The 15,376-nt window shown below is 31.7% G+C and overlaps 1 long non-coding RNA gene across 1 annotated transcript; it reads right to left on the reverse strand.

Annotated features, from left to right (window-relative positions):
• Positions 1–4,114: 4,114 nt before the first annotated feature.
• Positions 4,115–9,500, reverse strand: LOC132736405 (uncharacterized). Its single transcript, XR_009626570.1, has 3 exons — positions 8,661–9,500; positions 7,482–7,558; positions 4,115–5,557 (listed from the first exon to the last, which is right to left on the reverse strand). It is a non-coding gene; the product is annotated as an uncharacterized LOC132736405 (long non-coding RNA).
• Between the last annotated feature and the right edge of the window lie 5,876 nt (positions 9,501–15,376).

Consider the following 15,376-nt stretch of genomic DNA (forward strand, 5'->3'; position numbering starts at 1 on the left):
GGGGTTACGAAAAGGTGTAATGGTAATAAGGCGTAATGGTGACATGGCGTTATGAAAAGGCGTAATGGTAATTAGGCGTAATGTTGACATGGCGTTATGAAAAGGCGTAATGGTAATTAGGCGTACATGTAATGTTGACAAGGTGTAATAGTAATTAGGCGTAATGTTGACCTGGCGTTATGAAAAGGCGTAATGTTGACATGGCGTTATGAAAAGGCGTAATTTTTGTTTTTGTTTTTTTTTGTTTTGGATTTTACGTCACATCGACACAGTATAGGTCATATCGCGACGTTCAAGCTTAACTGGTGGAGGAAGACCTCACGAGAATGATAGTTAATACAGAAATGAGTTTTGTTCGATTGTTAATCAGTTTATAAACGCACACTTAATCTTGTTCTTGGAACCAACCGGTACCGAGCAATGAGGGTGCAGTTTTATGCTCAAGTAAACAATTGTAGCGCCGATATATGTCCCAACGTCGAAAAATGTCCAAACGACGATAAATGTCCAAAAATTGACGATAAATGTCTCAATCGCCGATAAATGTCCAAAACTCCTTTAACGAACAATGTCCAAAAATTAACGAAAAATGTCACAACAAATTAGGTGTTCATAAATGTCCAAATCGGTTAACGATAAATGTCTCAACTTTTCATATGTTAATTTGTAATTTATATTCAGTAACTACTGGAGTTCCCCATGGCCTATACTGTTTTTAATCTATATCAATGACATGCTTTTGACTATGGAAAAAACAGAAACTGATATTTTTGCTGATGACACCAACCTCTGATGTATCCCTTAACAGAGTAGTTGAATCTCTGACTCATGATCTTTTAAATGCCAACAAATGGTGTGATTTTAATCGCATGTCTATCAATGTTAACCAAACTAAGGTCATGTTAATTTCCTCAAAACACAAGCAAAATTATATTTATGAAAGTAATTCTTGTATTTCATATAAAACAGAGCAAATTGTTTGTAGCTCTGAAGAAAAATTATTGGGTATTACAATTAATAACACCTTGTCTTTGCAAAGCCATATTGATAATGTTCTTAAAAAATGTAACTCATTGTTACATTTATTATCTCGAATAAATTATTCATATCTATACCTGTTCTACAAAAGAATATAAGGGTAATTCAAATAATAGGAACACGCCACGTGATCATAGTTCTCCATGGTTCGATGATGAATGTTTAATGCTTAAAACTGAATATAAAAACACACTAATATTATTTAATAACTGCAAGTCTGATTATAATAGAACGCAGTTGTGCGACGCAAGGAAGCGTTTCAAATATATTTCACGCAAAAAGAAACGTGCACATAAAATAAAGAAATCAAGGGAATTGACTGATCTAAAAAATAAAAAGCCTCGTGACTTCTGGAAACATTTTAAGGCAAAAAATAATTCAAATGGTAATATATCGCCGGGTGAGTTTAAGACATATTTCTCTGAATTATTTAGTGATATTAGGACAACTTCCATTGATATTGTTGAAACTTTCAACGAAACTTCTGATTTTAATGTGAATGATTCAACATTCAGTGAACTTAATGTCCCTATATCGCTACAAGAGGTTATCGCAGCAGTAAAAAGTCTTAAGCGCAACAAATCATCGTGTCCTAGTGATCACTTAATTAACGAATATTTAATAGAAACAATTGATATACTTGGTAGCCATATTACTGATTTATTCAACAAAGTGTTCAATTCTGGACAATTCCCAGAATCCTGGTCTCAAGGATTTATAGTGCCTATCTTAAAAAAGGGGGATAAAAATTTGCCAAATAATTATCGTGGGATCACTTTATTAAGCAATCTGGGAAAATTATATACAAATATACTGACAGGTAGAATTGAAAAATGGTTCGAAAAAAACAATTTTGTTTCAGTCGCTCAGTTTGGTTTTAGAAAGGATAGGAGTACGGTTGATGAGGCCTTTGTATTACATAACTTAATAGAACACGTTTTATCACAAAAGTTGAGACTGCCCTGCGCATTCATTGATCTGCAGAAAGCCTTCGACTCCGTCTACCGCAATGCACTGTAGTTCAAACTTTTCAATATGGGCATCGATGGCAAAATTCTACAAACGTTTAGGGCAATGTATGCTGTAGTAAAATCGTGCGTTAAAAGTTGTAATAAGTACTCAGACTTCTTCGAAATATCAATCGGTCTAAGACAAGGTCTTAATAATTCTCCTGCCTTGTTCGCGTTATTTCTAGAGGATTTAGAACTATTTTTGCAAGATACGAACTCGTTCGTCTGGTTTAACAATTTATGATATTTGTGTAACATTTCTAATGTTTGCAGACGATATGGTTTTAATTGGTAATTCTGTGCAGGACTTACAGACTAGTTTAAACAAATTATATGATTATTGCAATTACTCGGGACTTCAAGTTAATATAGAATAAACCAAAGTCGTAGTGTTCCGTAAAAGGGGTCCTGTTAAGCAAGAAGAGCGCTGGTATTATAACAACCAACCTCTTGAAGTAGTAAATGATTTTAATTACTTGGGGATCGTGTTTAATTATACCGGTTCATTCGTTTTGCATAATCAGTACGTTATTGGAAAGGCGCTTAAAGCTTCAAACATACTTTTAAACAATATCAATAAATATGAATTAAACTCATCGTTATCTATGAAACTTTTTGATGCATTTGTCGGTTCGATCTTAAACTATGCCTGTCCGATTTGGGGTTTCTCGAAAACAAAGGAAATAGAACGCGTGCACTTGAGGTTTTTGCAAGTCAATCTTGGGAGTCAAACAAAGAACTAGTAATGCAGCCGTATATGGGGAACTAGCGCGGTATCCGCTGCATATTACAAGATATTATCAGATTATTAAGTATTGGTTACAAATTCTTACGACGGATAACATTATAATTAAACGCGTATATGACGAATCGTTGAAAAGATGCCTAAATAGTAATACAGTAAGTTGGGCTGGCAGAGTCAAGATATTACTCAATCAGTATGGGTTTTCTGACGTTTGGGAAAATCAAGATAACGTAGATGCCAAACTCTTCCTACCTTTATTTAGACAACTGCTATTTGACTGTTACGTACAGAGCTGGCGAGCTGATTTGCAAGCAAATAATGTTCTGAACACTTTATATGTATACCTTAAAGATGAGTTCGTCACCAGTGACTATCTTAATGTAATAAACTCTAAGTATTTACGTCAGTCTTTGACAAGAATAAGCGTATCGGCACATAGGCTGCGCATTGAAACTGGTAGGCACGGTCGAAATCGCATAGAACGATCCGAGCGAGTTTGTCAGCTTTGTGATTCTCAAGAAATTGAGGATGAATACCACTTAACTATAATTTGCAAAGTCTATGAAACCTTGCGTCATAAATACATTAAACAATATTTTTACAGGCGCCCAAATATGCACAAATTCGTACAATTAGTATCTGCTCAAAATAAAGTTATCACCAGAAACCTGGCGAAATATATTTACCAAGCGAGTCGTATTCGCACAGAGCTGCTTTTAATTATACAATACAGTAATAATGCAGTTTAATTTTAAAGTTTGAATATATACGTTTCTTAAGTGATAAGCAATATCAACTATAAATCGTTGTGTTTTTATTTTTTGTCACGGCCTTAACCGACATCAACGTATTAAACATATATCTGTGGTCGATGCTACAATAGTACTTTCCTATAGATTGTTGTCTTTTTCTCAATAAATACCAAAAGTAATATTTTTATGGCATACACATGCATAATGTCTACTTTACTTAATCATGTATAACTATTGATTGAAACACATGCTGAGGACATGTCCATATTATCAACGACTATATGATATTCCGTTCGTTCTCCAAAAGTACTTTTTATAAATTGTTTTTCTTTACTGCTAAAAATAATATTTGATGTAAAAAATGTAAAAAAAATTACTTCTAGAAAATTTTTCTGTACGAAATCTGCTGTGGTCATAGTATTATTTTTACAATAGGTTTATCTCTTAGATTTGGTTTGCTATTGCTAATCATGGTCATGCAACTACATAGTTAGGTGAAGAAGCAGGCGCTTGTTTTGGTTGAGTCTATTCTGTTTTATATTTTGTTTAGGGGGTGAGTTGTCATACTAGTCCAGTCATTCTAGCTCAAAATAGAGCCAAACCTCAAACAAATTGCAACAGAAAATATTTTGAGTGTTTTGAAACCCCAGACCTATATTGTATAACATATCAAAAGTCTAGAAAAATCTAAATTGGGGAATGTTTTCAAAAATTGAGATAAAATATATGGGTATCATTGTATTTATTTTTTTAATTTGAACTCAATGTAGTACACACATACAATTTTCCAATCAGTTTTATATATAATATGCATAAAAATATAGCTTAATCTATCCCTATAGTAACATAAAGTAATCAAAAAGTTGTTTTCGTTTAAAGAAACTACTTTTACCTTTCTAAAATTTATTAATTAACTTAAGTGGGTGGGGTAATATTATATTTTTACATTGCTGTAGATCAACAATTTATTGAAAGCTCTATGTTATATGATATTAAACAGAAAATACATAATGGTTTACGTACATGTGAAAACTGTCAAGTTTCAACGTTTTATGAATTTAATTTACATTCCATCAATATTTAATGCATATATTGAAATATTTATATTAACATTGTACAGCTAGTGGGTGGGGTAATTTTATACAAAATAAAGAAACATTTAGGAAATTTATATTATCTATGATAATAATATTGAGTTTTATAATAACTTGAATACTTTCAAGCACATCTGTTGTATTTTTTTCTGAGTCATTATATAACATCATGACATTGCGTCAAAAGAGGTGACATTGACCTTTTGGAAGGTCAATTTCAAATATTTGATACATTTGAGCATAAAATGTAAAAAAAAAATATTTGCAAATTTTAATTTGTAAAATATCTTCGCTAAGCATAAGCACAAGAATGTCATGACTTTTACAAAGCGTCACCCGCTTCTGTAATTTCTGGTCGACCAATCTTTCACTTTTTATCACTAGATGGTAGCACCTGAAATTCTTCTGGTATATCTTTTCCAGTTCTGAAATTAGAGGAGCATAAACATGTTTCATGGTAAAGAGCATCGGTTACAAGCAAGTCGTGAACCTGTTCTATCCTTGCTCTCACTGTATCAGACAAACAGTCATTCCTCTGTATGCTTATATTCAAAATAGTAGGTTAAATATATTGTCCTTACTGGCGAAACATCACACTTCCTTGTTTTACCCTGACTTATTACAGATTGACCACAATATAAACAATCTTTTTTGTATGAAAACTTATCAGTCATTGATCTCAATGGTGTTAATGGTGGCATCAGTGTTTACTTTTTCTGTCTTAGTGTCTCTTTTAGTGTAATGTGGGTTACAGTACATCTTTCTACACTCAATGTGAATATATTATTCCGATTCAACTTTTAAACTGTCATTTTATTTCTCACTGGCAGCATTTATTCCCTTGCATTCCTTTTCGTTGCCTTTAACTGTCTTTGTATGATCATCAAACAGCCGTTAACAAATCCGACAGGAGTTCATCTTGAAAACAAACAATAACTGATATTGTAAGATTTATAAAATATGTTTTTTACAATATATGGAGGTTGATCCAGAATTACCCAAAATTTGTTTATAATTCTGATAACTTTTTTATGTTTTCTTCATTAAATTTATAAATGCGAAAAGATCGATGTTTCTTCTATTTAATTGCCAAATATAATTGATTATAAACATCCAGTACCGTCTCAGGCCGCCTTAAATAACCATGGATACGCCACAGCAGCGCAACTCAAAGAACACGACGTTCGTTGAAATTTATAATACACCAAAGTGCCCGACACAAAAAGGGATCATGTCCAATATTTGCCGAATTTTAATGTAAAGCCTGCTAAAATTTTACGTCGTTTGAACATTGTATTATTGTGTAATCATTTGTAATTGCAACGTTTATTTATGCAAAAACGTCTTCATTAAGGCGTCGGAAAACGGCACTTTCATAAACATTTGTCAACTGTTTAGACAGCCTACCATAGAAACATCTAATATGATAAATCATAAAAGAAATTCGACACAAGTATTTTGTTAGTCATGCATGCAAAACTTTTTGAGGGGTAAAGAAGTTTTTTTACCAGACTGTTTGAGTAATTTTAAAGATAAATACATATCGTTTGCGGCATAGAAGAATACGCGTGAAGTTAACGTTCTCCGTCGCTGTGGCGATTGAAAAATACAAATATGCTGTCATATGCGGCCTTGCACAATTTCAATGCGATTTAAAAAAATGAATTCTAATTGACGATTATGTGTTGTTTTTCATACTTTATTTGTTTTCTTTTACATGCACTTTTTATCTAATGAAATGAAATGAATCATATATTTTATGCCTTAAACTTTAAGATGATCATGTGTATGAATCACAGCAATCAAAGCAATTAGCAGTTCAATAGTCATAGGTTTAGGTTGTTAGTACACTTACAGTGAATGGCATCGGGAGGATTCCCTATGTATAAGAACAATAGAACATCAACCATTTTTGCATAATGTGACAAATACTATGTTTGCTTATATGGTAGGCATACTGTGTTTAATTATCATATTCTTGTTTCCTTGTAAAGAGGATATATTACGCAGTAATAAAGTGTTTGTTATATGAACTTTGAATAAATATTATTGAATTTATTGTTTATTTCTGGATCATCCCTTGTATTCTTGTATTCTGGTTATTGGTAGCTGATAACGTATTGTTTCAGTTATCCCAGAACAGTACGTGTTATTATAAGATGTATTTTTCCTAAAAGGCTTTCCTTAAAATGTTTTAGGTGTATTTATTTGATCAAAGTTGCTGATATGACACACTTTTCTTGCATATCAGACTGGCGTTTCCGTTAGTATTACCCATGCCGGAAATTTCATCTGGCATAGGGGGTCGGGCATGAGTCGCGTGCTGTACAATGACGTAATTTTGCCGTTATGAATGAAGTTCTAATTTCATACGCTGTTGTACAAAAATAGCTTCGGTTGTAATAGCATAAATTCCCATTGAAAATTAAGATAAAGAATTCAAAATATAATGTTATATCGTAAAATATGCAAGAAAAAATATCTGACATATGTTTGCGGTTCGGATCGGAATATCCGTCCCGAGGTGACCCGCCCATTGGGCGGTAACAAGGCTTGCCGATTTATTATTATTTTCTAAGGTTTTAATCTAAAATTATAAAAATATTAAATACCTACTGGTTAAAGTGTTTGGAAGTAACGTAAAGATAAAGTCACATATTGAGTTTAAAAATGTCACCTTTCAATTTTAAGCATTTCTAATGCCCATCCGTGCATGCATTCAAAAATATTTGTACTGATATGTAACTATATGGAACTTATGACACACTTTAAAAGTTTGCTTATATGAAAAATATCATTAAAGTGATTTTGTGAAACAAATGTCTCAACTATGCATCTTTACCTTTAAGTCGTATACATCACAGTGTCCTCAGAACACATGATCGGGCATACCCATTGGCTCTGGTGTGTTGATGAAATCTGTAACATAGAAATTACTTCAAGTTTGAAAGGATTAGAATCTTATTTTCATATTTACGTGAAATAAGGTTCTATAGAATACACAGATGTTTTTATTGTTACATGTATTTGCTTAAATTTTTATTTTAAAAGTGATAAAATTATACTATAATCAACTTAGGTGTGCATTCCGAAAGAAATACTAATATATCGCCAAACTCCTCACAGCGGTTACGTCACGCTTTGCTACTTTAACCACTGACACCACTGAAATCACGTGATGATAGTTGTATCATGTGACAAAAACATGGCGGCCAGTTTCAGAACGCCAAGGATCCCATATCAAACTGGCAGATTTATAATTACATCCTTACCACACAAAATAAGTTCAAGACACTCAATTTGTTATCACTTTAAAACAAGTGCCGGATCAAATCTTTTTGTGCAATCGTTCAATAACTGTTTATATTCTGCCATTGTTTACTGGTTGTTACTATGCATACGGTGTCACAGTGAAAATATCTTTCGTTATGTTTACAAAATAATTTTTAAACGTATAATTTTTTACTTTCTTGTACATTAAGCATAACTATTTAACGAAAGAAAACTAAAATGATATAAAGTATTCTATTTTAAAATTAAAAGTGAAAAAAATATATCCGGCTATATTCGACCGAATTTACTTGTGGTGGCAGTGGTTACTGTACTGATCAGGGGAAGTAACCGCTGCGAGGAGTTTGATATATCGCTGTGAATTAATCTTATACACGTAATGCACTTTTCAAATTCGCGCAGGTGCTATTGTATGCATAAAAGATTTTCTTTTAAATTATGGATCAACTGTGCATGTTTACCTTGAACTCATACAGTACACATCGCCAATCATGAACCATAACTAGAAATCACGTTTGTTTATTGATAAATTTTTCATGCCACCTTTTCATGTATAAATTCTTCTATGTCTATTAAAAACTGAAAATAATTTTAGATATATTGAATTATGCATACGACGCTCTATTTCCTCCATGTTTAATATTCACTTAAACTAGTAAAAGATAATGTTTGATATTTGTGTTATATATGTAAAAATATTACAAATATAAGCACAGGAAAGTAAACTTACTCATTTAGTGTACATATAGTTTACTGGATTTTTTTTTATTTTCAAAATCAAGCAAACATCAATGAAGACTACATCAAAGCGGTACCCCTGAAATAATAATAACATTACATACATTATATATGTAAAACAATTTTAAAAAACTATTAAAAAATATAAAAAAAACAACCTAGAATACACATTTAACAATAAAACATGATTAAAGTATTCAGAATTTATTTAACGTGATTCGTCATAATTAAAGTGATAATGGCGTTCCATAGTTTAAAAATACTGTCGAAATTAACTTGTTATAAATACACATTTTTAGGCCGTTTTTGAATGTTTACTAAGACAGGAGTTAATCAGAGTTGTTATTTATATAAATTAAACTGTTTTCCATGAAAAGTATAATACAGATCGCTTGAAACACCTGTTGACCTTCAACGGATAAAGAACTAGTAAAACAAGTAATAATTTTCAACAAATACAGTACTCATAATAAACATACGACCCCACATTAATAATTCCTATTATGATCTGTAATATTTTAAGGAATATATACCAACCCACTTTACAGTGTACTTTACTGACATTTATTTTGTTTACACTTATTTTGTTGTTGTTGTCCCCATTATGCAGTCGCTATTCTGAGTATCGGAGACGCTTTGTTCGCCTATGGAAGACCGTTGTCGTCAGAAAAAAATCACAAAAAATAACGCGATAAAAACCCGTTTTTTTCTATGTTGCGCAACTTAGATTTTGCTAGACTTTTGATATGATTCATGTTATTCCATATTCTTTCTATACCAGGTAAAATATTTTCTGTTGCAATTTGTTTGAGGTCGATTTACAGACTGACTGGACTATACACAAATTTACAATTTATATGCATTTATTTTTTTTCCAGTGATTGTTATTATCTTAAATGCTTCTGGGATTGCTGTTTTATCAATTCATTTGTAAATAAGATTATTTTATGTCTATTAACAGAATAATTTTAATGAACACGAAATTAGTTCACACCTACATGTGTATTGGTAACGTGATGGTTTAAGCCAATGAAAACACATCTATATTATTACAATCAGGCAGAGAAAAAGTGTGCAAAGAGTAAATCGATAATCTTTATGTAGCAAACAAACTTTGAATTGCAAGTTTTTTTCAGGATAAACTGTCCGAGGAGGGCCAGGCATTTTCATATCGTAAAATGGCTGCCATTTACAGTATCAAGTGATTATCCCAATCACCACCGCGACGTTGCGCGGGAATTTTAATTATAGCTAACCTCGGCGCGTCGCTTAGGATTGAAAATACCTTTTTCATATTTTATTGTAATAAATATTTACAAACTGTGTCTTTCGGGTTTTTTTTATCAATATATAACCAATAATGATGTTAATATGAATAAATAATCATATCTCAAATCTGTGACTATGATTTACAATGAAATTCTACCTTAAGTGTATTAAAAAGGTTTTTAATTTCTGTAATTTTATTTTGTGATTATGCTTCACACTCAATTGACCGTGAATTTTCTTTTCATATTTTGATTTCCTTGAAATCATTTTTCTCATCTGAAGGCATGCAACTTTAATATGATGATACATTAATTACATTCCATGAAAATGTTTAAAATATCTCATGACATGTTTGTCCATTTTACATTCAGCAAACATAAAGTCTTCACAAAAAGTAGTATGCAATCGTACCTGTATTACATACGAATGAATGTAATATTTTTCTTGTTTCTAACATGTATGATTGTTCAATTGATTCAAGGCCGTCGTCGATGGTCCGGCCGGTCCGGCCTTGGCCGGACCAATATTTTGGCCAAAAATGAGTAAAAAAAACAAAAAAAAACACGCATCGCTGATAAGCAATTTGACACTTGACTGGCCCCTCATGCAATGCGCGGTAATATACAAACTTGACGTGAAGAAACAACTGGACACTGTTAATTGACCAGGTATATGTAGGAGTCCTACGAAGTCAAGCGTTAAGTTATCTTAATTGGCATTAATTGACATCGACGTGGCTTCGGACAGTTCACAGTATATATATATATATTATATGTTTATTTAAAATATAACATCACAATTTCTAAAAAATTTACTTCAGTTCACATACAAGTATCTTAATATGAATAGCTTAAGATAGCAAACTATCATTATGTGTGACACAATTCCATCGGAACCAAATCAACCAATATCATTTTCGTTTCCAAAACGAACATTGTGAGTACATTTTTTCATCATGTTATATATATTATGATATAACAAAAAAAAAAAAAACAGTGCATGCGATTTGCAATATGCGTTAAGAAAATCTTAAACTAGTATGCCTGAATTCTCCGAGAACTTGATAACATTTTATTGATTCTATACGGCAACCGTGTTCTGGCCTACAATCGATCTTGCCATGGCCAGTGTTAAAGTGAGATTTGACCAACCGGGATATCCCGTATTTCAGAACGTGGAGGATTTACGTACTAAGGTCGCACAACCTTTGAAGACCGAGTACACTAGAGAACTTGGTTTTGTTTTGAAATTCCTATGGTAACGACATTAACAGAGACATCTTAGAGGTGCAGCTAAGGCCTTACCTGCTACGTTCACATTTTGACAAATCAGAAAATAGTACTGTTACTCTACCTGACGTTTTGAAATTTGTGTCAGAACAGTCAGTGCTAAAACGAGCACTGTTCTCTGAGGTCGTTGTGTTGTTTAATATTTTTGTTAGAAATGCCTGCTACTAATGCTACAAGTGAAAGGACATTCTTGGCGCTCAGAAAGAAGAAAGACATACCTGAGATCGACAATGTCTCATGTACGTTTGAACAATCTAATGGTGTTACAATATTCATGAGTACAGGACAGATTCACTTAACTACCGTGTTATTGCCGATGAGTTCATTACCACCACAGAATGATGGCGATGTGTTTTTGGAAAATTTACATAAAATGAAACTCTGTGTTGTGTAAGATTATTGTGAACAAAATACAAGTTACTGCTAAACAGAAAGTGGTTATTAGTGACTCGTAATGTACTATTCTTCCATCATGTCATCGATTGATATTTAAGCCTATACCATTGTGTGATTTATGTTAAACAATAATCCACGTACTGTAATATTTCTTGTATTTGTTTATTTATAATTATCAGATAAAAATGCATCTAAAGAATTATAACATCAGTTATTGTTTATTTTTCATTTGCCAAATATCAATGACATGTACTGTATTCATTTTATGTACACCTGTCCGTCCGTTATACGAACCTTAAATTTCACCCTTAAAACTTACGGCGCACTTAAAAATGTAAAAAATCGTTGACATATATTACTATAACATGTACGAGCGGCAGGCTGTAAACTGTGCCAAATATACGGGAAAATGCCCCTGAGAGCATCCTAGAATAAAAAAATTTCCGGGGGAGGATGCCCCCGTACCCCCCTAGATTGGCTCAAACCAACAAAGTTGGTCGCACCAATCACAAAATCGTGACGACGGGCCTGTTGATAGAAAGTATTGCTTCACTTTACTTAAGTTTATTTTCAAATTTGATTTTTCTTTTTCTAAGATGAATACTTAAGTACATATTTTCTAAGGTAATGTCTTAAGAACATACACATACTTATTTAGTCTTTAACATATATAAACTTTACTTAAACATTATTGATTGCTGATACAAAATGTTAACATTGTCAATCATAGTGACCATATGCCATGTATTTTGTAAATGTATATTGTACAACGATATGTTGTGTACAAGTTGGAAATAAAATCATTCTTCTTCTTCTTCTTCTTCCTGTACGTAAAATATTTACAATGCATATATTTTACCACATCTTGACTATTGTTGCATAATTAACGGTCACTGTACGTCTTTTCTAGAAGATAAACTCATTAAGTTCCAAAAGTGAGCTGCAAGACTCATTCTAGACAAAGATCATGACACTCCATCTGCTGAACTTTTTTTCTGAACTCCTCTGGATGACATTTTTACAAAGGGTTGTTTTTCAAAAAAGCTATAATTATGATGTTTAAAATAATGAATAATCAGGCGCCTTCCTATTTATTGAATAATTTCATTTTATCGTCAGATGTTCATACTCGCATTTTGCGTTCATCATCTGATTTTCAACTTTATACCCCTAGACCAAATACTGAACAATTTCGTAAGTCTTTCATTTATTCTAGATCTTGTATTTGGAACGGCCTTCCTGATTATATTAAGTCTGCTACATCTGTTAACCATTTTAAAACCTTATACTTGAGGTATTATCACACATTGATGTTTACAAATTGATAATCTCCTGTATGTTTTTACATTTATGCATTTTTATAGTTTGAATAATTATGTTAAATTTATATTGTTCCTTGTTGAGGGCCTCATGGAAGATTGATATGTTTGTTCAAATAAGTTCTCTCGTTAAATAAAGTCTTTATTATTATTATTATTATTACTCATTACACAATATGTTTATTGTTTTTAACCAACTTGATTAACCAAAACTAAAGTGATGGTATTTCGACGGAGGGGAAGACTGAAAAATAGCGAACAATGGACTTATGACGGAAAACGTCTCGAGATAGTGGATAACTTTAATTACTTAAGCACGGTCTTTAATTCTAACGGTCGTTTTGATTCGAATGTACAAATACTAGTTGGAAAATCGCTTAAAGCAATGAATACCTTATTTAATAATATCAAATACTAAAGATTTTGATTTTACACCCAAAACTATGTGCAGCCTTTTTGACGCTTTTTGTGTTCTATTTTAAATAACTCTGCTGAAGTATGGGGTTATACAAAATGTCAAGAAATTGAGAGAATACATCTTAAATTTTGTAAATATTGTAAATGTTAAATTGTCAACTTGCACGTTTTCCTTTATATATTAATCGCTATATCAGAATTATTAATTAGAAAAAAATTATGATTTGATGCTGGAAGATAAAAAGGTAAACCGGGCTCATAACGTAAAGAAATTATTATATAGCTATGGTTTCGGCTATATTTGGGAATCACCACAAAATGTTGATATTAACTGTTTCATTACACGTTTTAAGCAGCGGTTAATAGATACTTTTGTGCGGGACTGGAATAGTAGTTTGACTAACAATAGTGTTTTATTTGTGTATAAGAATGTTAAACAAGACTTTGTGTATGAGGATTACCTGAGTGTTGTTAGATCAAAAAAGTGTAGACAAGTTTTAACCAAGTTTAGACTCTCTTCACATAAACTACGTATTGAGTCCGGTAGATACGGACAGAATAGGATAGAAAGGAGCGAGAGAGTTTGCGAAGTATGTGGATCAAATGACATTAAAGATGAATATCATTTTATTTTAACATGTACAAAGTATAAAAGTGTAAGAAAACGATATATAGACAATTATTATTACGAACGTCCTAGTGTGTTTAAACTCACTCAGTTGTTTAAATCAAAGAATGTACACACTTTGAACAATCTACCTTGCTATCTGAATTGTGCATTGAAAATAAGGAGAAATTTGTTAACATAGTCTCATGGTATAAATTATTTGAGTCTGTAATAGTAATATATTCCAAAGAAGTACTATAGTTTATTGCTTTTGTTTCAATATTATATTGCTCTAGAAATACTTAGTAGCCTTAAAAGTATAACAAGTGCATTTCTCTTGCCGGGATAACAATTGTTCGATATTTTAAGAAAATAATATAATTGTAATCCGACTTTGTATAAATAACCATTATATTATATCACTCTCATTATAAATAATTATGTACTGATATGTATATATATAAGAATATTCATGCTTTTCTAATGTTTATGTAATACCTTGATATATATTGTATTTCTGTTAAGATGGGGAGCATATGCTCAAGTCTGAAAATAATAGAATATTTGTTCTGTTCTGTTCTGATTTACCCGTGTCTTATTCGATTCATTGGTAGCTTCTACGTTAAATTACGAGGCTGAAATCTGGGGTCATCATGTCGGACCTGATGTTGACCTAATTCACTCCAAATTCTGTAGAAAAGTATTATCTGTCAAACGTTCTACAAATTTAGACGCTCTCTACGGCGAATTACCTAAAATCCCGATGAACATTCATAGGCAATTAATAATGGTAAAATATTGGATAAAATTATTGACATGTAAAAAAGAATCTCTTCTTTTCAAAACCTATAACATGCTGAAAGTCGATGTTGAAGGAAATAACACATATAATAAATGTAATCGGGCTTATCAAATTAAAATTATACTTGTATTATGCATTAAAATTTTTGATTTTATTTTTTATTATTCATTTTTATTTAATTTTTATTTTGCTTTTATTTCTTAAGGTACACTTTAATGTCGGTAATATGTTATAACAGAAGGCATAAGAACAAATACAGATAGGAAGATCTAAGTTAACCAATCAATTTTAATTTCGTGTAACGAAATTTGGAATCATCCAATGAAACAATGTTTACTTGTTAATAAAAGTATTAACTGAAACCCTGTAAGTTCAAGACAAATCAGCTTATGGTTACTGATAGTGTTAAAATTTCTTTTGTAACATTTACTATCGAAAGGTCTGAAATAGGATTAATTATCTTGTTAAAGCGATTATCATAGATTGGTTAACTTAGATCTTCCTATCTGTATTTGTTCTTATGCCTTCTGTTATAACATATTACCGACATTAAAGTGTACCTTAAGAAATAAAAGCAAAATAAAAATTAAATAAAAATGAATAATAAAA

The sequence above is a fragment of the Ruditapes philippinarum genome, unplaced genomic scaffold (genome assembly GCF_026571515.1).
Source record: "Ruditapes philippinarum isolate M1 unplaced genomic scaffold, ASM2657151v2 ctg25799_1_1_1_1, whole genome shotgun sequence".
Classification (NCBI taxonomy): Eukaryota; Metazoa; Mollusca; class Bivalvia; order Venerida; family Veneridae; genus Ruditapes; species Ruditapes philippinarum.